This window comes from Artibeus jamaicensis, unplaced genomic scaffold (assembly GCF_021234435.1).
Source record: "Artibeus jamaicensis isolate MK-2021 breed Jamaican fruit bat unplaced genomic scaffold, CSHL_Jam_final contig_354, whole genome shotgun sequence".
Taxonomy (NCBI): domain Eukaryota; kingdom Metazoa; phylum Chordata; class Mammalia; order Chiroptera; family Phyllostomidae; genus Artibeus; species Artibeus jamaicensis.
Window position 1 is genome coordinate 22,238,366 of NW_026521803.1, and position 22,657 is coordinate 22,261,022.

Genomic DNA, 22,657 nt, shown 5'->3' on the forward strand with positions numbered 1-22,657 from the left:
CCCCTTTGTAATGCACCCAATGCCTAGAATGCCTTACTAACACTTCACTATAATATCCTAAAATTGCCTGCTCTCTTCCGCATGGATCCAAGCATGAACTAGTCCATGTGTACTGGCTTGAATTTTTGCAAATTCCTTGTGCCCCTATCTAGATCAAAGCTAACTTGGAGGATTCCTGAACCACAGAGAACTCCTACAGCTGGTCCAACAGCCCGTGAGGTAACACACCCAAGAACACTGCCCACAGAGCCACCTAGAGTGTGAGAGTGTGAGACACAGAGTAGCAAGGCACAATGGCAATGGGTCGTGAAGGGGAAAACTAATGTGCAGAAGCTACGAGTAAGAGATTATGAGGAGAGGAAATTGAATTTACTGCTCATGGCTAGAGAAGTGGTCCTAGTAAAAAGAGAAGAGAGAGAATTGAATGACAGTAGTGGAGAACATCAGAGTTGGGGCAGTTGGCAGTCTTTACTGAGTGCCGACCCCAAGACTTGTGGTTGAATCACAAGAGATTCTGTTGACTCTGTAGAACTAACAAAAAGGAAATGCGAACAACTGATTCCATCTGGAAGGATGATGAATGAGGCTCCAGGTCCCACACAGACTTGGAGAGTACCTGCTGGAATGCCTTGTTCTTCCTCGAGTTGCCCTGTGGCCAGGCTTTATTATCTGAATTAAATTTATACAGCATTGAAGACCAACATACTCTGCTCTACGCTTGCCATCAATATTTGTAATTTAACTCTGTTTTCTGGAAAAAACTTCTGCATCAGATGATCTGTAGATTTTTTTCTGATCGCTTTTAATATTTCAGTGATGGGAAAAATGAGTCAGATGAGATAAAAGAACTAAAATGCTGGTCAAGGAAAGTCATATATGTTTAGAATTGTATTTCATGAATACTGATGTAGTGCTTGCTACTTGCTAATTACAATCCTAAGCATAAATATTTTATGTTACAGATATTAACTCTATAAATTTTCACTCACACAACTCTCATAGCAACCCTATGAGATAGGTACTATTGTATCTACTTTTAGATGAGGAAATCTGAGGCAAAGAGAGTTTAAGTAACTTGCTGAAGGCCTCACAGTAAGTGAGGGAGGAACAGGGATTTGAACTCAGGAATATTGCTCCAGATTGGAACCTCACACTCATTATATTACATTGCTACTCAAATGTGAACTAGAAAACTTACATTTTAACCAATTGTCAAATATTTATTATCTCTGTGCTACATGAAACCCAAAATATTTGTTTTCCTAAATCTAAGAACCATATAATCTTGATGATATGTCGAAATAGATAATCACAGTAGATTCAGTCAGTTTTGATATTACTGTAGTTGTACATTTTTACTTTTGTAGTGATTTAAGGATATTTACTGCATGCTAACTAGCCAAGCCCAATTACCAGGGCCTTAAATATATTATCTTTAGCTTTCACAGTAGTAATTCTGCTGGGTGTTCCAATTTTATAGTTCAGGCAACCAGGCTTCAGGAGATTAAGATTACAGTTCACAGTCACTCAAGTAATAAGTGAAAAAGCCCAGAAAGCCAAAATACATAATTAAAGGCTATTGATACCATATTGGTATTTAAATAAATGAAAGATCAGTGTGACCTACTCCACCAAAAAAATATTTTCAACGGGGAACTTCGATTTAACCTTTTTTTTCCCTTGTTTTATGTATATATTGAATTATGGGGTGATATTCTAATATTTTAAGGATCTGAAAGGTGAGGTGGGATTGGGGCCATACTTTCTACATTCAAGCTGGGGAAGACATCATGATCAAAAGTTTGGAGACGTTCTGGCCTGGTGGGGAAAGACTAGGACATAAATTTGGACAAACTAGGTGAAGTCAGATTGAGGGGTTCCTGAAAAACAGCGGAGGGTTTGGACTTAATGTGATAAGAAATAAGGCTGTGAAGGCTGTTGAGAGGCAGAGGACAGAATAAAAGCACTGCTTGGGGAAGATTAATCTGTCAACAGTTTGCGGGATAGATGCTATTTTAAAGATTGTATATTGTTATAGTACTTTATGTTTCCTTGGGGGTGTTTTGTACATATTTTCCTCTCCTTCATAAGATTATGAACTCTGGTAAGGCAAAGACCAGCCTTGCAGCTCTTCCAGTTTCCCACAGCATCTCGCCCAGTGCCGGTCTGTTACTCTTGATGGTTAAATATGTAGATATGCAACTAATCATTGGGGGTATTCAAATATTTGAGGCTATTTGGAACAGAGTGACTCTGTCTTCTCCGGGCAAAATGAAGAGGATACCTTTTTTTCTTCTGAGTCAGAAATTTCAGACAGACTGTGTCCAGTGACAGAAATAATTGAAAAAGGAGGAGAAGGCTAAAAAGAAAGAGAAGAGAAGGAAGAAGTAGTGTTGACGTGGAATGGGCCAACACAAATTCTGGCTTCTTAGGGCTCCAATAATACTGGCAAAGCCCTGGACTTCCACATGGGTAGGAGATTGAGTCATTTTGCTAACCACCAAGACTGACAACTGAAAAGACCACACAGGCCTGCAATTATGTTGCAGCCCAAGAGTTTTCTTCCACATCCTGTTTCTGCTCACGGGGCAGGCAGCTGTTCCACGCAGCAGACACTGTGGAGAGGACTGTGATGTCACGGCTGGGTTCAACATTTCTGAAACATAAACAAGTCAATAATATTTGCCCTGGTAAAAGATAAGACAGTAACCACCCCCAAACCCTGTCTGTAGAAATCCAACTTCCCTCAACTAGAAGAAACTGACAGCCAAAGTGAACTGACAAGTTTCTAACAGCTGATTAGTCTGAAGGAAGAACTAAGACTAGAAGCCATATTTCTAGGGTCACAGTGTAGCCTTTGTTCACTGTTCCCATATTCTACACGCCGTTTTGTTTAGGACATGTGGGTTCTTTATTCTTCATCTCCCCAAAGCATAAAACCAAGTGATAACTTTAAAAATATTTGTTGATCTGAGAGAGAGGGGGAGAGATGAGAGATTTATTGTTTTCTACTTATTTATTCATTCATTGGCTCATTTTTGTATGTACCCTGACTGGGGATTGAACCCACAACCTTGTCATATGAGACGATGGTCCAATCAAATGAACTACCCAGTACCTGGCCAGGGCCACTTGACAACTTTTGACCCAAATTCTTATAATGTCAGAGGCTTTTCTGGGTATATTCATAGATGGAAGCACAAGAACCCTTTGTCTCCTGAATCTGATTTTCAATCCTCTGTGATGTTAGATTTTCCAAAGGGAATGTAACTGAACACCCTCTGGAACAAATCAGCGACACTAGAAGCTGCTACATCCCACATTTGCTTAATGCCTGTAGTGTGAGAGTACTTTATCCTTCTAACTTTATAATGCAGCCTATCAAACTTTTCCTTCATACCTACCTTTGAGGCTTGATGCCTTATTCACACACATTTTTCACAGAGTAAAGGAAATATCTTTTTTCCATGGTTTCTTTATGATCATGGCAAGTCCCTACTTAGATAATCTCCTCCACCTCCACAGTGGTACTCTTGATAATGGGAAGTTCAGCAAGTGGTATAGTTTACATCACCATATACGGTTGGTTAATGGCTGCTTTATTAGGTATCTCCAGTGAGATGATGGGCCATCTGAGAGTATTAACACCTGGATTTACAGTCATCATGATGGAACACATTGAAGTTATTTACTAAGCTGAATTACTCAATAACATCCTAGAAACATAAATAATCAAGAAGCCTCATTTTCAAGCCTAAAATCCAGGAGTCTGTCTTGCTAATTGACCATGATGGAGTTATAATAGTGAAATACAACATAGAAAATCTCTCTAGAAGGCTGCTGTGGGCCTGTAACATCAATAAGGCACTGGTGATCCCATTTCCAGACCTAAGTTCTCACGAAGGGCTCCTTCAAGGCAAGCTCATGTTTTGAGATGCAGATCTTTGGGGAGGTGTTTTAAATGTCCAGTTATTTCACAGACTAGATAGAGAAGAACTATTTCCATGTCATTAAATGTGAGCTCCAGGATATTTCCAGGATTGATTTATGGGCTTCAGGTACCCAATGAGATTAGTTAAATCATCAAGAAAATATCAAAATGTAGATAGAATAGAGTAGAATAGAATAGAACAGAATAGGTACAACAAAATAAACTACAATAGATTATGAATCAAACAATAGATTCCTGGAATTTAATAATTTGCACCTATACTTCCAAAATAAAGAGGAAAAAGAACATTGATATAGGACTAATCTTCAAGTAGACACTGGCCAATTTGACCAATAATATAATAATATAACATATTAGATAATAAGTACTAATTTTCTTAGTATTAAAGCACTATGATCATCAAACAACTGATCCTTAAAATGCTGGTAAAGCAGGCATTGTTTTTATTGTACATATTATAGAGCTGAAGTTTGGAGGGATTAAGTTAAATCAGAGACAGATGCCATGTGTTTGGATTCCTATGGAGTGCCTTTACATATCCTCAGTTCTTAAACGTCGTATTTGCCTTGCAGCTGAAATTCACCTGGTATCTCTGTCCATTTCAGTCACATGCAGAAAGGGGTTATGATAATTGTACATGGTGGTTAAGCCAATAAGAAAGGTGAGTTCTGGCTTACTCTTCATGCTAATATGGTTAAATTACTCTCTAGACTATTGGTCACATTCTGACCAACCAGTATCCATTTCTCCAAGAAATAATATGTATAGGTCAACCTGCATTACCAGGAAATAAAATGGCAATCAAGTTTTCAGAATCAGGGCTTCCAAATATTTGATAGTTTCCAAATATCAAAAACTATGTCACATTTACAAACCACTTGGATAATTGAGAAGCAGACTTGCCGGTCAGTCTTCCAAAATTATTTGTATATCAGGAAGGTAAGCATCCAGCTTAGTCATTAGGAAGTCTATCCATTTTGATCTGAGTGAAAAATCACATATTGCTTCTGAAAACAAAGGAAATGATTGCAAGAAGCTGATTGTTTGCTGCTCTTTTACTAGAAGTGAAACCTTTCTAATTTTGTCTTTGGCGACAACCACTATCACGACAGACAGAGAACATGTGGTGTGCTGTGGCCCCTCCAAGGGTTTTCAATGGCTGTTTCTTATTTTTCAAGAGTAAAACACATGGCACATTACTTATCAGGAAGAGTTCTCCTTTGCTTATCAGTCTTCCTATTGTCTTCACTCTCCCTTCCTCCTTTATTGCTGCAGCTATTTACTCTTTCATCAATACAGGAAGATGATTATGTTAAATTATACTGACCCAAAAATCTGGTCTCAGTCACTCATGTTCTCATGCTTTTAAAAACCTAGAGAGGAAGTAGTAGCCTATTTCAAAATGTTCAGCAGACCTTATGGTTTGCTGGAATAGAGGACTATTTCAAGGATATGGACTCACTTCTAGCAGTATTTTGTTGCAAATCTCTCTTACTAACATGATTGCTGTGTCCATAAGGGCATAGCAGGAGAGAAAGCAACTAGAATAAGTAATCACCAAATAAAAGAATGAAGGGGCATGGTTTTAAGAAGCGATAATGGACAGACACCAGAGGAATTTATGTTAGAGTCTTTTCAGAGCAGATAATTAATACATTGCATATGGAATCAACTCATCGAGGGATGCAATGGAAGTAATTAGTATGAAGTTTTAATAAATGAGTTAGACATGTATTTAGAGAAAAGAGAATGCTGTGATGTACAATTAATAACTCTGAGGCTGGGATGAAGCATATAGGACATGGGCTTTCTAGCTGCTTTTCCCTATTCCCTCATCAGCCAGTCAGCTAAGAATGTGCCTTAGCAAACACTTTCTACAGTGGGTTCCCAGGAGTGTCTTGTCTGTGGAAATCAGGGGAATCTAAAAACAGCTCTGTTCTGTTTCAGAAAGGTAAATGAGCCTGCTATGGGAAGCAGAGGTGGGAAAGACTTTAGACAAACTTATTACAAGCTCTAGCACACACTTAGTGACTGGAATTGTGACTTAAAACTTCATACTGCCCAGTGTCCCTAGAGCCCAAGAATAATAGATAAAATACAAGGAGAGGACATTTAATTAAGCACTGTAAATGAATGGCAGTATGGCTCATCCTGCATTGTCATTCTTGTTCTATCCCCACTCAAAGGAATGTAGGGAAACAAGAGCATAAATTGGGGTTGTCAGCCATAAACATGTATACACACAGTCTCTTGCTTTGGGGCAAAATGTCTCTGCCATTACAGCAAGAATTTCCCAATGAATGAACAAAAGGTACAATCTCGATTGCGAGGCAACTCTTATCACCCATGTAGCCAAACACGTTTCCTTTAAGTAAGTGTTGAACCCATTAACTACATTTTATCTATGACCTGCTGAGTAAAACAAATTCTGCTTTGGGCTTAATTGCTTGCATGAAGTTGGGTTGAGGCATTGAGAAGTAACTAAGAAAGTCTTGAAAGGTCTAGAGAAGAAACAAGTCACCTAAAGAATCCATCTCCCCCAGTAACATTTCATGGTGGTGCCTGATATTCTAAGATTTGCAATCAATTATTTTAATATTGAAAGGCTCTTCTGGTCGTTGGGTCCCTTGTCAAAATGTGTTTATCTATTAAAACGGGTAAAAATTAAGGTTTACCACATATATTACACTATGCTCTTACTAGTCACTCAATATCTCATTTAACTGCTAGGGAGATCCAAGAAGATAGGTTTTAGTGATAGCATTTTATAGATGACAAAACTGTCTCAAACTACTCAGCTTTAGTGACACAGCTGATCCTCTAACTCAGCTGTTCCTGGTACCAAGCTCACAGCAATTTATCTCAGTGATCTCTGAAAGCAAAATCCCATGGAATCAAATTGTAAAATGGATACTCAGAGGAAGCAAAGGTGCAAGGAGGGGAAACAGTGGTTGTCTGGAAGCAAGAAGGAATGGTAGCAAACAAGTCTCTCTTTCTCTCTCTCTTCAGTTAGCGTGATTAGCCCTCTAACGTCTTTGATATGTCTGCTTTATGAATGACAACAAAAAGAAATACAAGTTGTGATTTGGCCGAATATTTCATTTCCTTTGGGATGAAATGTTAAAATACTGGCTGTGTCTTCTTTGAAATAGAGAGAGTTCAATGTTATTAAATGACACATAAGACATTTTAGAAAAACAATTAGTTGTCACTTTCCCCTCCTTTTTGTGTTCTTTCTCTGCAAGTATAATTTTAAGCAATGTGTCACCTGAGAGAAAGAGAACACCTTAATGCCCCTTAAATAATATATATGAGGAAGGACCCCCAAAAATCATCATTATTTTCTGGAGGAGAGAGCCCTTATAGTACAATCTTTCCTGACGTAGTGAGTGTTCTAGGAACTTATCTGTATCACTGTACCAACTGGCATTGTTGTGAGAGGCTGAGTTGGCCTCAGTGAACTTTTTCTGAAGACTCTTTCACCACGTTTTCCCTTTTCACCCATAATGGGTGGACTTATGAGCACACCCGCCCACACCGTGCTGAGTACTCAGCAGTTTTTCACCAAAAACAGCATATTGTCCATGTGCCACCCTCCCTACTCACCCAGTCTCCTCCCAAGCAACTTTTTTGTTTCCCCAGATGGGAAAAAAGTCCTCAAAAGGAAATATTTTGCCAATGTGGAAGAGGTGAGACAAAAAATGCCAGAACCACTAAAAGGCATCAAAACTGATGGGTCCAAAAACTGCTTTGAGCAGTGGTGGAAAAAAGATTTTGACAGGAGTATTGCATCAAATGGAGAGTGCTCCCAGTGTGACGGAAGTTTAAACATGTAAGAATAAGTACACATTTTTAATAACAAAATTTCAGTTTCAGAATATATGTATGTGTGTGTGAATATAACCTATTTGTCAAGCCAAATATACAGGTATTCAGAACTGAAAAAGAAAAAACATAAAAATTGCTGAAAACCATTACATCTTTAAAGAGAGATGTTTTAGTTGGATTAATAGAGGAGTGTGTGGATTCTTCCATAGCCAGGTTATAAAATACCTAGGTTTATAAGACTAAAGATTGATTGGTGTGAATTAAGAGAAACCTGCATGAATGCTCACCAAGAAAAGCTAGATTTAAGTTTATTCATTCATTTCTTCATTCAGCCATTGTTTATTGAACATCACCCTGTGCTGATCACAATATTTTGTGTTGGTGGAATAAATGCTGAACAGTCAGACATTGTTTATTGAGCTTACATTCCAGCAAGGAAACCAAATAATAGGTAAGTAAATGATGAAAACCAAGTGCAGTGATAGAAAATAAATAAAGTATGTATAGGAGTAAATGTGGATATAGGAAAAGATGTGGATACAGGAAAGGTAAAGCAAAGACCTGAGAGGTAATAGAAGAAAGAAAGGCGTTAGATGAAGAAATATAAAACTAGTGTCCCCATTTTATAAGTGAATATGCACAAAGGTCTTAGGATGGAAAAGAGCTTATTTTTTTTTCTCGAAGAAATGATGGGAGCCATAGTGGAAGGGGCATGGTAAGGAATGGAAAAACAGGGCGAATGTGATGGTGAACAGAAAGACGACTAGCACGACTCTGTAGGAGGTGAGGGGTATGAGAGATTCATGTTTTGTAGATCTCTTAGTTGGAAACTGAGAATGGACTGACTGAGAGAAGATGCAGAGAAAGCAACAGAGAATTCACTGTAGAACTCATGCAAGATATGTTGGTGGCTTGACCTAGCGGGATGATTAAGAGATAAGAGAAATGGAGGGGTTTAAAACAGATTTTGATTTGGGATATATGATATCACTCTGATGAATTGGACATTATTTGAGGAAGTGTTAGATGGCAGTATCTGGAGGAGCGGGTGTGTGGCTGTGGGTGTCGTTTTTGTTTTTGTGCAGAAACACCATCCTCAGGACTAGGAACTTAAGAGGAAAGAGGGGGGTAGTTCGGGTTAAGAAGGAGAGTGGTTTGTAAAAAACCAGTGATATACTGGAGTCTTCTTTGTCACAGTCAAAGAGGAAATTGACACAAAGTCATCTCAACTGTGACTGATTTTAATATATTACCTGATGTGGTGGACTCTGTGTGGTGGACTATTGTGACCGACGACGAGAATGAATGCACAGGTGACAACAATCCTGTGGAGAAAAAAAGAACAGGCAGGACTACTCTCTCAAGGGGAAAGTGCCGATGGTGCCCCGGCCACTCCCTCAAGAGAGGAGCGCCCCGACCCTTGTCTAGACAGGCTTTTATTGTTTTCTTGGGGTCTTACATCAGAGAAAGATTTATTATCTATCACATAGAACATTATTGTCTACATTTTAGGTACAATCAAGGAAATAAAAATAACATGCAGAGGGGAATGGCGATGAGCTGATTAGCTCTGTCCTTGGGAGAACTCATACAGGCTTTGGAAATTACCTTGAAGATAGACAATACACATTTGTTGTTTTAGACCAGGGTGATGGAGTTTTAGCAAGAACAAGCCATAACAGTCTGTATGCATTTTCTAGGCCTGATTCCTATGGGAAAACTTGGTTCGAAGGTCTGGATCCTGCCCACCACTTCACTTCTGTAGGTTTTCTATAGAGAGCTGAGTTCCATTTGCCAGACTTAAACAAACCGGTCCCCTACAACCTGACACTGATAGAATTACTTCAAAGGATAGAGGTTGCAGGCCAGTAATACTTGAGACCAAGGTCTAGGGACCTGGGAAACCACACAGGACAATGATAGAATAAAACATAGAAATAGCCATGTGAGAAGTAACAAAGTGACTTCCATTCCCAGTAGGTGTCTGAGCTTAGTAGGTGGGCAGACTTGGATAACAGATGAGAAGAAACAGGTAAAGCTCTTAAGTACCAGAAAGAAGACTGATAATAATTAGGAAAGGGGAATACTCAGAAACAGGACAATAATCTACCAAAAGCCAAGGAATTTGAAGTGGTGCTGAGGACCAGCTTCTCTGTTAACTGGTAGCACAGTGATTGTCTTCCATCTATAAAGAGTAAAATGCATTACTCATGTATGCGTTCATTCAATGAATGTGGGTTTACTGAGCCCCTTCTATGCTTTAGGTTGCTGTCCCTAAGAAATAGCAAATTAGGTTGCATTCTTTTCTGTTTGGAAGAGAGCAAACAAGGCAGGCAGTTGCTCCCAAGGCAACTCCAAGCTCCCTAGGGAGCTGCATTCCCTTCCAGCTCCTCACCTGCCCCATCTACCTCTTTTCCTTTCTGTCTCAGAACCTTAGTTCCAAGTTGCATGAAGTGAACAAGCCAGACACCATCCTTGTGTTTATGGATCATTTATTCTGAGGGCACGAGGAGAGCATGAATTAAGAAACATGTTGATATTAGTCAACTAAACACAAAATTAATAATAGCATTTCAAACACCATGTGTTGTTTTCAAAAGTTAAAAGTGAATTCAAATGACTTTTTCCTATCATCTCTAATACCTAATTTTCTTGACTGGCATATCATAAAGTTAAGGTTAATAATTTGTAGGTAAATGAACTCAAGCATTTCAGAGTGTTCTTCTTACTCCTAATTAATCAGTTGTAAGAGAATATGCTTCAACAAATCTTTGGATTTCTGCTTTACTTTCCTAATCACAACATTCTACTCTCTCATTAATGCAATACTAATGCCTGCATAGGCTGAAAACTTCAAATGTGTTATATTGATTCCCTGGGCCATGAACTCTTGGCTCCTTGCTAGCACTTCCAACTGTGTCGTTGGCGTTATCTGGTGGCTTTGTGATCTTCCCAGGGACCCAGGGAGTGCACAGCTCACCCTAGGACCTCCATGAAAGTCTGACCTCCAGTTCAAAAGTCAGGAGGCAGCAGGTTTGCACCTCTGCTGAGCTGCAAGGAAACATGCTGATTGCTGCAGAGAAATAAAGGTAAATCAGTCACCAAACTCTACTGAGCAGAGGAAAGCTCATGAAAAGCAGGTTATAAAGGCAAGTGAAGAGCTAACACATTCACTTCATGCTGCACTCTGGAGGTAGTAAGAAGTCAGATTGGATTCTTTGTTTGCAATGAAGGAAATTGCAGATGGGCAGAGCAGTCAACACCCACTCAGGACAATTCCAGGGCCATCAGGAAGCCACCCTGCCTGTCGCCCCCTCCCATGCCCCACCTAGCCCCCTTCTCTTACCAGGCCTCAGAGTGTCTCAGAGTGTCAAACTTTAAATGAAGACTGACTGATTCAGAAAGAGAGGCCAGGGGGTTGCTCCAGTCTAACCCTGATAATTTTTCTGCTGGCTCTGCTGTAAGACTGGACTCCCAGCCTTCTATAGGTTGTAAAGTCAGTGTATTGCCTATGGAACTCCAAAATACTTCTTTCTCCAGTCATGTTTCTTATTGGCCCTGGAAAGATGACCAGGCCCTTCTTGTCTGATATGAGGAAAAGGTGCAACAGAATCCGAAGGAGCATGTTTACCTGTCAAGCATGGGAAGCACTTGAGGTGGGCTTAGTCATTTGGAGTTGTGCTAAAATAGAATTGCTCTGTTGAACTTCAGGAGCACTTGATTGCCATGAGTCTACCAGTGCTTGAGGAGACCTCTGATGATGGAAGCAGAGGATCAATGGAATCAATTCAGTATATTTCAAGAAACAGCTATCCCAACTATGACTAAATTTCCTGTGTGTGAGGATCAACGACTTGAGAGCATATTTATATTTAAGATGACTCTTTTATCACAAAAGAGTAATGGTAGTTAGGCATAAAATGCCATACATTTTAAAAATATGTCAGAAAGTAATAGATCTACTAATAATAGTCCTAAGAACTTTTAAAATCATTGGGGCCCCTGGTTTGTTGATAATTTCTGCCTACCAAGATACTTTCTCCTAAAGGAGTTGCTGTAAATGGATTTGCATGAAAAGGGCCTCTGGGTATATTCTTGAGACAGCAAAAAAAGATAAGAGGTAGAAAAGTGTGTCACCCCTCCCAGCTTGAATGGGCAGAAAGGAGCTCTACCGAATAAAGAGTGGTAACTGCTATGTGGAACAGGGAAATAAAAACCTTTCATTACAAGAAGGTTCCCTTTGCCCTTCATAAGGCTTTGTGTGTGTGTGTGTGTGTGAAGCACTTTTACTTTTTATCTCATTTAACCCTTAAAGTGACTCTGTTTTAAGAAGTTATGCATCTTACCTGGGTAGCAAGTGGCAGGAAGAGGAGGCCAACAGAGTATTTGAGCTTCCTAGTAAGATGTTGATGAAGGTGGGTCCGCAGCAGAAATCTGTCTTTAGGGTCTTTGCTTGGAGGCAGCAAGGTTCAACTTTCAAAGGAACCGCCCCTTTATTTATTTACTTTGGGGGTAATGTGTGATCTACAGGCTTCAGTTGTTGCCTTTGTTCTGAACACAGAACAGAGGTAGGTACTAGGTGGAGATTTGTGATTAACTCCACAAAGGAGCCTGAAGGAGCAGGAGCCGGGCTATTCTGGAAATCTTCTCATTGTCCTTCAAAGTACATCTACTGCTTGAACTGAGTTAAGTTAGAATTACTGCTTCACATCCTTCAGTATCTGTTCATTTTTACTTGATTCTTATGCATCAAATGCTGTGTCCCTTACTGACTTTTCTGCTTATTCCACTCAGGCAGTATTTTCATGGTCTTTAGGGACTCTAATCAAACTAGGAAAAGGTACATTTACTTTTAATCCAAAAATACCATTGGAGAATAAAGAACAGGTCAGGTTAAAACATTTATTTATTTTTTAAGGTTTTGTTTAAAGATTTTATTTATTTATCTTTAGAGGGGAAGGGAAGGAGAGAGAGAGAAATATCAATGTATGGTTGCCTCTCATGCATCCCCTGCTGGGAACTGGCCTGCAACCCAGGCATGTGCCCTGACTGGGAATCGAATCGGTGACCCCTTAGTTCACAGCCTGTGCTCAATCCACTGAGCTATGCCAGCCAGGCCAGGTTAAAGCATTTAAACTTAGATAATTGTGTACAGGCCTGTCTCAAACCAGCAGCCTGATTTTCTTGCATATAGTTGGATGTATTATAGTACAACAATTATGAAGCCTGTCCTCAAAGGACCATTAAAGGCTAAATGGATTTCTGTAATATGCAATACATAAAAAAATAAGCATAGTGCTTTGTTCCTCTGTGTTGGTCAGAAAATTCACACACACACACACACACACACACACACACACACACACAAATTAACACATTCACCATGATTATGTACCATATTGAAAGCATAGGATTTCACTAATCAGTTTGTTCACTTTGCATCTAGAATGGAAGGAAAATATAAGTACCCTCTTCTGCCTTTTAGAATCCTTATCATCCACATGTGAGTTCTACATCCTGTTCCCTCAGGAACCTGTTTGCTAGTCAATTGTCAAAACTGAAAATATCTGCAAACTTATTTTACATTAAACTTTTGAGGAATAACAGTGCAAAATTCTCCCCTTTTAAATGGATAACTGAAGTCTTTACAATTCTAGAGCCAAAGGTGGAAATCTCTAGTAAGTACAGGGGAAAGAATGCTGGTGTGGAAACCAGGAGATACACTGCAGTTCACCTTGTCCATTTAGCCAGGTCCACAGACTCTGGCAGAGAACTTAGTGTCTCTGGTTGAAGAAAGAGCACACTGAAGTAAACATTCTCTACGGTGTCTTCCAAGATGGCATTCCATCGATCCGTATTTCTGAAATCATAAACATATTAGCCACCATGACAGGACCAGAGGGGTGGTACTTTTCACTAGTATTCTTCAAAGATTTCTCTACATGAAACGTTACAAAGCCTTTACTTCTGTTTTGTATGCTTCATTCTCTCTCTCTCTCTCACACAGTTGTACAGTTGTTCATATGAAAATTAATACAATACCTAGTAAATAAAGTACAGAAATAAACTGTGTTTCACTTACTCAAAACTGTAAATCTACTCTTGCCCACCCTGTGTGTATCTATATACATACATATATACATGTAAATGTTAACTGTCTCCTGCTATTTTCAAGAACTAGATAATGGCTTTTAATATTCTAATCACAAACACTTAGCTGCCAAACTAGCTAGGTGTCCAGTAAATGCAGATTAATCTGTGTGTTACATGCAGATATGTGTGTCTTCTCCCTCTCAATGAGTCCAGTTTGAGAAAGTCATTTAATCTTTAGCTTCCAGTTTGATGAACCTTCAGTGCCACTGTACTTTTCTCTTCCACAGAACAGTTTACAGTAAAAATAAAACAAGAGAAAACATTGAAATTGACAAGATTAATTTAACTGTCCGTGGTGAGAAGCTCAAATGACAGTTCTCATTTTATAAAGCCGCAACAAACTTCCCTACAATACAGAAACAGACCAAGTCATCAACTGCATCTTTTCTGGTGAGCAGTTGAGTTGCAATGGAAGCCAAATGCATATATTGAGGAACATACACTGAGAGTTAGCTATTGTTTTTCACCTGCTGGAATTCAGACTCCAAATTTTTGAAACCAAAACCCATTTCCTATTTTATAGCCATAACACAATAATTAATCTTTACTCTGGTATATATATATATATAAGGGTCATAAAAGATGTCTTTATTTTAATTCCCCAGTTCTATGCTTTTTTGTTAGTATTAGAATAGGTACAAACTGCTTACTTCTTTTAGACTGCCTGAATGTATTTATTTATTTATTTAATATATTTTTTATTTTATTGATTATGCCATTACAGTTGTTCTATTTCCCCCCTTCATTTCCCTCCACCCTGCACACCCCTCCCCCATTATTCCCCCCTTTAGTTTATGACCACATGTCTCAAGTTCTTTAGATTCTATATTTCCCCTACTATTCTTGCCCTCCCCCTATCTATTTTCTACCTACCATCTATGCTACTTATTTTCTGTACCTTCTCCCCCCTTCTCCTTCTCCCACTCCCCTATTGCTAACCCTCCATGTGATCTTCATTTCTATGGTTCTGCTCCTGATCTAGCTGTCATCTTAGTTTGCTTTTGTTTTAAGTGTGGTTGTTAGTAACTATGAGTTTGCTGTCCTTTCACTGTTCATCTTTTTTATCTTCTTTTTCTTAGGTAAGTCCCTTTAACATTTCATATAATAAGGGCTTGGTGATGATGAACTACTTGAATTTGATCTTATCTAAGAAGCCTGAATGTATTTAAGATGCTTTAATTGTAGCCATATATGAACATTTTAAAGATACTACTTACTTAGCCAAGTGAGGAATTTTAAAAAACATGCAATTGTCTTAATGTCATATATGTGTTGATATGCACAATTCCGAGTAATGGGTATTTTTTTTCCTTCTCAAAACTGAGTCTTTTGAAGAAGTTTAGATATCTCCAAAATGGTTTCCATACAGACTAAAGTTTTAAAGAGAATGGTTTTGGACTTGTTATCCAACTAGGGACTTCAGGATATTTATATACAAATACCATGTTTACTGAAATCCGATTCAACTCAGCAAAATAGCACAAGAGGTTGTTCTTGTCTCCCTGACATCAAATCATCACTCACAGGCCTTCTCACAAACTGACTGTTTTGATTTCATAAAAAGAGAGATATGCTAGGAATGTTTGATGATTTAAACTTCAGTGGTAGTTCACCAAAGTGATAGCCATTACTCAAATAAAGAAAAAAGTACAGAGCCATTATTCTACTCAGGAATACTCATATACAGAGATAGAAGAGAACGCCTTTATTTGGATTAATTTTTAATCTAATTCAAGTAGTCAGGTCATTTGGAGTTGTTATAGTGAGTTTAAAGGTATATAAACCCTCTTCGAACTTAAGAAACTTCTCTAGAATTCATGTTATGTGCATGCATGGGATATGGCACAGATAATAGTGAATTAAAGGATTTAAGTTGGGGAATAAGAAAACTCCCTCAAAACACAGAATAAATTCCACCAATTAGTCAAAGTAAAGAATATACATCCAACAAATCATCATGATAATACAAAGTAAAGAGACAGGAGAGAAAATTCTCCCTGGGATTTTTGAACCCCATGTCTCAAATGTAAAATATACCTGCCATCTTCAGTTTTATTATTATTGTTATTATTATTATTATTATCACAAATGGAAAGGTGTTTAAATATGAAGGTGCCAACAGAATTGGATGTCCAAAATGTTATAAATGAACATGAGACCTGCCGCCCCAGAATCCAGGAATGATCTATATCACTATTATCCTGAAGAAGAGGGCGATTTATACAGCAGTGACAGTGCACTCAGCTCTGTACGGTGGGCGGGGGTGCCTGTTTCGGTTCGGTGGGCTTCCTGTCTAAATAAGACTGAAAGGAAAGGAGGACAAAGACTAAAACTAAATTTATCATCAGAGTTACAGAATTAATCTCATCCATTCCACTAATCCAGCTCCATATATCTTTACCCAAAGATGTTACCAGGACACCTTTGCAGGAAGAAGGAATATCATCTACCTTCCTTACCATGACCCAAAATACTCCCAGATTTAGCACGCCCTTCCTGTATTCCCTGAGATCTCACCCCAGTAATTGTGGCTGTTTTATTCCTTCCTCTTCTCTACCTCATCTGTCACCAAGTTCTGAAGATTACTCCCAAATGTCCACAACCTGTATAATCATTGGTGTCTTTTCTAATTAGCAGATGTTCCTTCTGGGCTCATGGTGATGGGGGAATAAAATGAGCAGCCATCCTTTTTTTTTCTTTTTAATTGAATTTATTGGGGTGACATTGGTTAATAAAATTGTATAAGTTCCAGGTGTTCAATTCTATAATACATCATCTGTCTATTGTATCATGTGTTCACCACCCCAAGTCAAGTCTCCTTCCATCACCATTTATCCCTCTTTACCCTCTTCTACCTCCCCCCAGTCCTCTCCTTCTCCAGAGTCATCATACTGTTTATTGCCTGTCTATGAGGTGCTGTTTTTGTTTGCTCTGGTTTGATGATTTTTACTTAATCCCTTCACCTTTTTCACCCCCCTCTCCTCTGAAACCTGTCAGTCTCGTCTCTGTCTAAGCCTGTTTCTATTTTGCTTGCTAGTTTATTTTGCTCATTAGATTCCACATTTGAATGAAACCCTATGGTACATGTCTTTTTCTGATTGGCTTATTTTACTTAGCATGATGCTCCCCAGGTTCATCCATTGAGCCAACCTTAATGGGGGAAGGATGGCACAGCCAACCCAACCAGGTGAGATTCCTGGTGTGATTAGTGACAGAGGTTCCAGCCCCACCGGGATCACATTTAGGAACCATTCTTCTTTCTTCTCCTCCATGAAGTTTCTATGTAGATTGTGAAATCTTTAAACACGTAGGGAAAAGAAATGAGAGCTTATCTCAGAGTAAAGCATTGTTATTCATTTAACAAATCCTTTCACTAAATATTTACTAATCCCTGAGCTGGTCTTCTAATGATGGTGAAGCATTTTATCAATGGAGTTAAGTATACAGCAGGGCAGTGTAGAAATGAAAGATCAAAATGAATGCAGGCATTTAGACAAGGAGGTGTCTATTGGATGGAAAACAGATCAACAAATTTAACTGGAGCAAGGAGCTGCTATGTGGTCTCCAACTCCTGTACTCACACAAGACCCTTAAAATGTTATGTATGTGTGCATGCGTGTGCATTCACATAGTATCAGTAAACATGCTCTGGTTAGGAAAACTGATTGTCCTTGGTAAATTATTTTTTAAGTGTACTCATTATTTCCTGATGAGCTACTCAGTCTATAAAGGGTAGTAAGTGAGTAAGGGTGGTTGGGGTAAGGGGAGCAAGAGAAGTAAAATGACAGAAATAAAGGGAGAAGCATATCTGGGAAAGTACAGAAAGAGAGTGGGGGGCTACAGGAACAGAAAGGGAAACAATTCTCCAGGTAGCACTTACTGGAGGATTGCTTCTTGTCAATGACTTTGCTTGGCCTACCTTTCCCATAGTTAGTCAAACCCAGTCCACAGTGATTTCTTTAGGGCTAAGGGTCTCCTCCTTTATTACTTTTGTAAAGCAGTTACAGTGTCATTAACCCAGGCACACAAGCATCAAGAAACACAGCCATAAGGCAAAAAGCAAAGAAACATGCTCCTGCTCTTCATTTGGAAATTGTATTTCTGCTACTTGATCCAAACTTCACATTTCAGCGGCCCTGTCTCCAGAACAGGTTAGCAGGCTGCATCCTTATTATTTCCACTGTTACTTCTTCCTGTCTCTGTGCATTTACATTAGTTCTGAGCCTGCAATGCTTACCTGGATGCTGACTCTGATTCTAAAGTTACCTGAGTGTTAATGTAATGTGAAGTCTCCTGCAGGGGTGAATATGCACCATTCCTGGCACATGGTAGCCATTCATGTTTGTGGAGCATATGATGGGTTGGAGAGGAGATGACTCACCAACAACAGTTCAAGACAGCAAAGGGAGTGAGAAGAGGCCATTTTATCATAACTGGTCAAAACGGAGGACTTGGACAAATTTGTCTTTGACCCTCTGTCTTATTTTCCTAGGGATCCTTATATTTTCTACTTGAACTCCCAAATGGCAAGTGCCCTGAAGCCACCAGCAAGATTCAGTAGCAAAACTAGTTTCAAGGAATAAATCTCAATTGCCTGTGCAAAAATGGTATAAATCATTGTTGATTATTTACTTGTTTGACTTGAGAGGTTTCCTACTGAATAGTAGGGAGCCTGAAGTCATATGAACTTTAGAATAAGAAGCCAAGGTTATAATCCTGATAGTCACATTCTAGTCATAAAACCTCTATTCAGTTTCACCTTTTTACTATGGTGATTATAATAGCAATTTATAGAGTTATTTTTAAATAACTAATGGTTCAAAAGTACAAAGAATTATGTCTGGCACAAAGTCACATATTAAAAATATTAAGAAAAGTAGCAATGTAGGATCATTCAATAAATGTTAATTCTCACCCCTTGTTTTTAATTTTCTCTTTCTTCTGCTTTTCTTTTATTGATCTCTTTCTTCTTCCTTGAAAATTTGTAGTCCCCATAGCATTTAATGATGTGTCTTCTGCTGTGAATTCTCAGAATATATTTAAATGAAATTGAATGCATAAGGGAGTGAATGAATGAGGAATTGAATTAGCGCCTGATGGTAATGCCCTGTCTTCTTTTCCCCATCTACTCAGGAACCTGTAATCATCTTTTGAAGTATCGCTGGTGTGACACATCCATCTAGAGCCAACAGTTTTTCCTGATTGTCACTTTTAAATTAATTATTCTATATTGAAAATTATGCATTGTTTTTAATTCCACATTTGGTTGCAGATGACACACTGCTCCAACCGCTATGGTCTTTTAAAAAAAGGAACAGGAAGGAGATCCTAGTTCTGCTCTTTCAGGGATATAAAATTTCCCCATTGAAGAACAGTTAGGTTTTCAATCAAATAGCTTCTTTGGTCACAGAGATGGTAAGGCCACTGAAAACCAAAAGACAGTGTGGGCAATAAGCATTTAAACAAAGCCGACTACACAACGACTACTGTCAATGGAATTCGGCAAGTTTTGATGGTTAATATTCATCCTGAAAGCATAGCTTTGTGAACATGTAAGGGACCAAAGACCTTGAATGTTGAAAAGAACTATAGATCTTCAAAGTCAGACACAAAAACGGGAAAAAAATTAAAAATTTAAAATAGTGGTATGCAATAGAGACCTGAATAATGTAAAAATCCGTGGTGGGAAGGGGAGGAGTTGGAGGAAGGACTTGCAAATCATTCTATTTGTAGAACTCCCACAGAGAGTATATTTTAGATTTCCTTAATTAGCAATGGGTTGACAACTCCAGTTTAAAAAAATAAAACTAAGAGATCATCATTATAGTGTCAGATGTTAAGGACAAAGACAGAGGAAGGCATTGGAGAGTTATGATTATGGGAAACAAAGCCCAATCCGTCCTACAGAATTCTTTTAGGGGAGAATTTCTGAAGAAGGCAAAGTCCAGACACAGAGTTAGGAAGTCAAATTAAAAGGAATAACCACCATGTATATGTTTTATCTCAAAGAGGAAGGTCTGGGCATTTCAAGTCTCTTGTTCAGTGTTTTGTCCTTCAAAGGGGGGAGTCCAGCATGGATTCAATGCCAGCATTGGAAGCAACATCAGGACAATAATTAAAAACCAATGTAAATTTCTTACCATATTCATTTCCAACTATCCCAGAAGACTAAAAGGCCTGCACAGCAGGAAATGGTGTAGGATTCATAAATATTTTCTGATGACTATAATATTTTACTAAAATATGTTTTTTGTAGGTAACCTGTCATATGTTTTTCTATATGAATCAAATTAGAATTGGTTTCAAGTGAACCCTGAGAGAATTTCTGTTTTAATTGAAAAGATAAAGAGATATGCACACATAAACACACACATTCACAAGTATAGGTGTACCTTCCTTAAACTCATCCCTACCTTCACATGCCCAGGGACAAATCTGTTCTGATGACAAAGGATCGATGGGACAATCCTTCCTGGGATGTACTCCCTTCTGGGAAAGCATTATTTTGTGATGTGACTTTTTCTATTTTCTATTTTTCTATTTGTGATGTGACTATTTCTAATCACACTCTCTCCTAGATTAAAGCTTATGAAGTTTAGATATTGAGCTGTTTGAACAATTCCACATAATATGGAATTTAAACTTAGCTATCAACGCTCTATGTGAAAAATGAGTGCCATGTGCTTTTAAAGAATTGGTGAATTTTATTTTTTATTTTTCATCCAGGAAAATACTGACTACATCTGATGTACCTGGGCAGTTCAGTGTTAAATAACTACTTGCACCTGATAGAACAGAGGGTCAGATTTTCACTTCCTTGGAAGCTCCTCAGTAAGTCCCAGGGGGCCCTAGTGACCCTTCCCCAGACTAGCACTTGGCCAGAGCTGCCACACTGACACTTAGATTACACGAACAGCAACAGTCCCTTCTTTGGACTGATGGAAATGACCCAGCTCTCCAAGGACCTGTGGCTTTCAACAGCCTTACCCTATCTCGCCTGTTATCCTTCCTCTTTTCTATCCTGGCTTGTATAATTTTATAATCCTAATTACCTCTTTGAGATAGCTTACTTGAGTACATGCCTCTGTCTAAATGTCCCTTTAGTATGAGGGTATAAGAACTGGTTTATGTTTACTTCAGAAATCAGAAAAGATTAGTACCAAAATTTTTTAGTATTACTTTTTAAAAAATATTTTATTTATTTATGTTTAGAGAAAGGGGTTGGGAGGGAAGAAAGAGGGAAAGAAACATCAGTGTGTGTTTGCCTCTCACATGGTCCCCACTGGGGACCTGGCCTGCAACCCAGGCATGTGCCCTAACTGGGAATTGAACTGGCAGCCCTTTGGTTCACAGCCAGGTGATCAATCCACTGAGCTACCCAAGCCAGGGCAGTACTGATTTTTTGTTTTTACTTTGTTAACCCAAAGCACACACCTTTGGATAACACTTTTGTTGTTCCAGAGAGAGCTCCCTTTGTCTTACATTTCTTTCAAGTCTCTGTTGGGTGCCTCAAAATAATTTACAATTAGAAAGAATCATGAAAAACTTGTTTATGTGGATGGATCACCTAAGACTTAGGGAATTCAAATTAACATAGTAGCCACCTCAGGACTTCTGGGGATTCACAGTGGTCAACCAGGGACATTTTGAAAATAACAAAGAGATTAAAAACAAAAACAATTAATACCTGGGATGTTAAAAATAAGGCTATGTTTATTACTGATTTGTAAACCCAAACTGAGAAACATCAAGAAAATTGACAGGAGTTACGTAACCATGGATTTGCTCATTGGTAGATGACAGATAACACCGAAGTGTGCCAGTATAGAAAAAAATTATTGAAGGATGAAAGGTGTTCAACTCCCGCCTTTGAGATGCAAATATCAGTCACAGCTCAAGGATAACAGAACTGTGAGAGAGGTCTGTAGTGCAGAAGAATGACAGTCTTCTTCCTGTAGATGAAGCAGAGGACTTCAGAAAGAAAGCACACTAGAGCTGGAACTTTCCACATTGAACAAATGATGGGGGCAGTATTAGAGTGAATGAATATCCCTTTTTGGATGCTCTGTCTCCACGTATGCCTGGGGAATCTTGGTGAAAATGCTTGCAGTGTGCCACTCTAACCACATATCTGCAAACATCACGGGACCCCTGTGACCTCGGTGCTGGCTGGTGCAGATAGAGCCAGGGAGCATCTCGGTCTTTTGGTCCAGCTGCAGTTTTAGCAAGGCCCTAGGCACCAGCTTTGGGATGGGGCTCTTTCAGCATCCCTGTCCCACCTCCCTGGAAGCCAATCTGATGAGTCCTGTGTGCTGCTGCCCCTCTTCTGCCCATCCTACCCCCAGCACTAGTGCATCCATCTTCAATAGCGGATTTGGTCCAAGAAATCTTCTTGCCCCCCTCTCTGGGGTGGAGAGTTTTCCATTGCCCATCTACTACTGGCACTTTTGTTGCCTGTGCTCTCTGTGCAAGTGGCTTTTCTAACCCTTATTTGTGGACATAAAATTTTCACTTTGTGGTAGAGAATATGCGGATACTTTATGTATGCCCCTCGACTGCAGCCCCCATCGACTGCTGCACTGCCAGTGGGCTTCCTCAGTCTCCAGCTCTGTCCCAGACTTGCTCCTGAGCATATATGGTGGGGCTTGCAAGTGAATGCAAAATTTCCTTTGGTCAGATGCCCCCAGCAACACTTGACAATGGCATGCTCATCAACATTTGGCC

General features: G+C 39.1%; 1 long non-coding RNA gene across 4 annotated transcripts in view; it reads left to right on the forward strand.

Moving 5' to 3' along the window:
* Window positions 1–22,657, forward strand: part of LOC119056148 (uncharacterized) — a 134,472-nt gene that overhangs the window by 67,079 nt on the left and 44,736 nt on the right. For 2 of the 4 annotated variants that reach the window (XR_008391406.1, XR_008391407.1), the window contains one exon: window positions 4,525–8,231. The exons of 1 other annotated variant lie outside the window; for it this stretch is intronic. This is a non-coding gene — a long non-coding RNA (uncharacterized LOC119056148). The remainder of the gene's footprint in view (window positions 1–4,524; window positions 8,232–22,657) is intronic. One more of the 4 variants, XR_008391408.1, reaches the window with a different exon arrangement.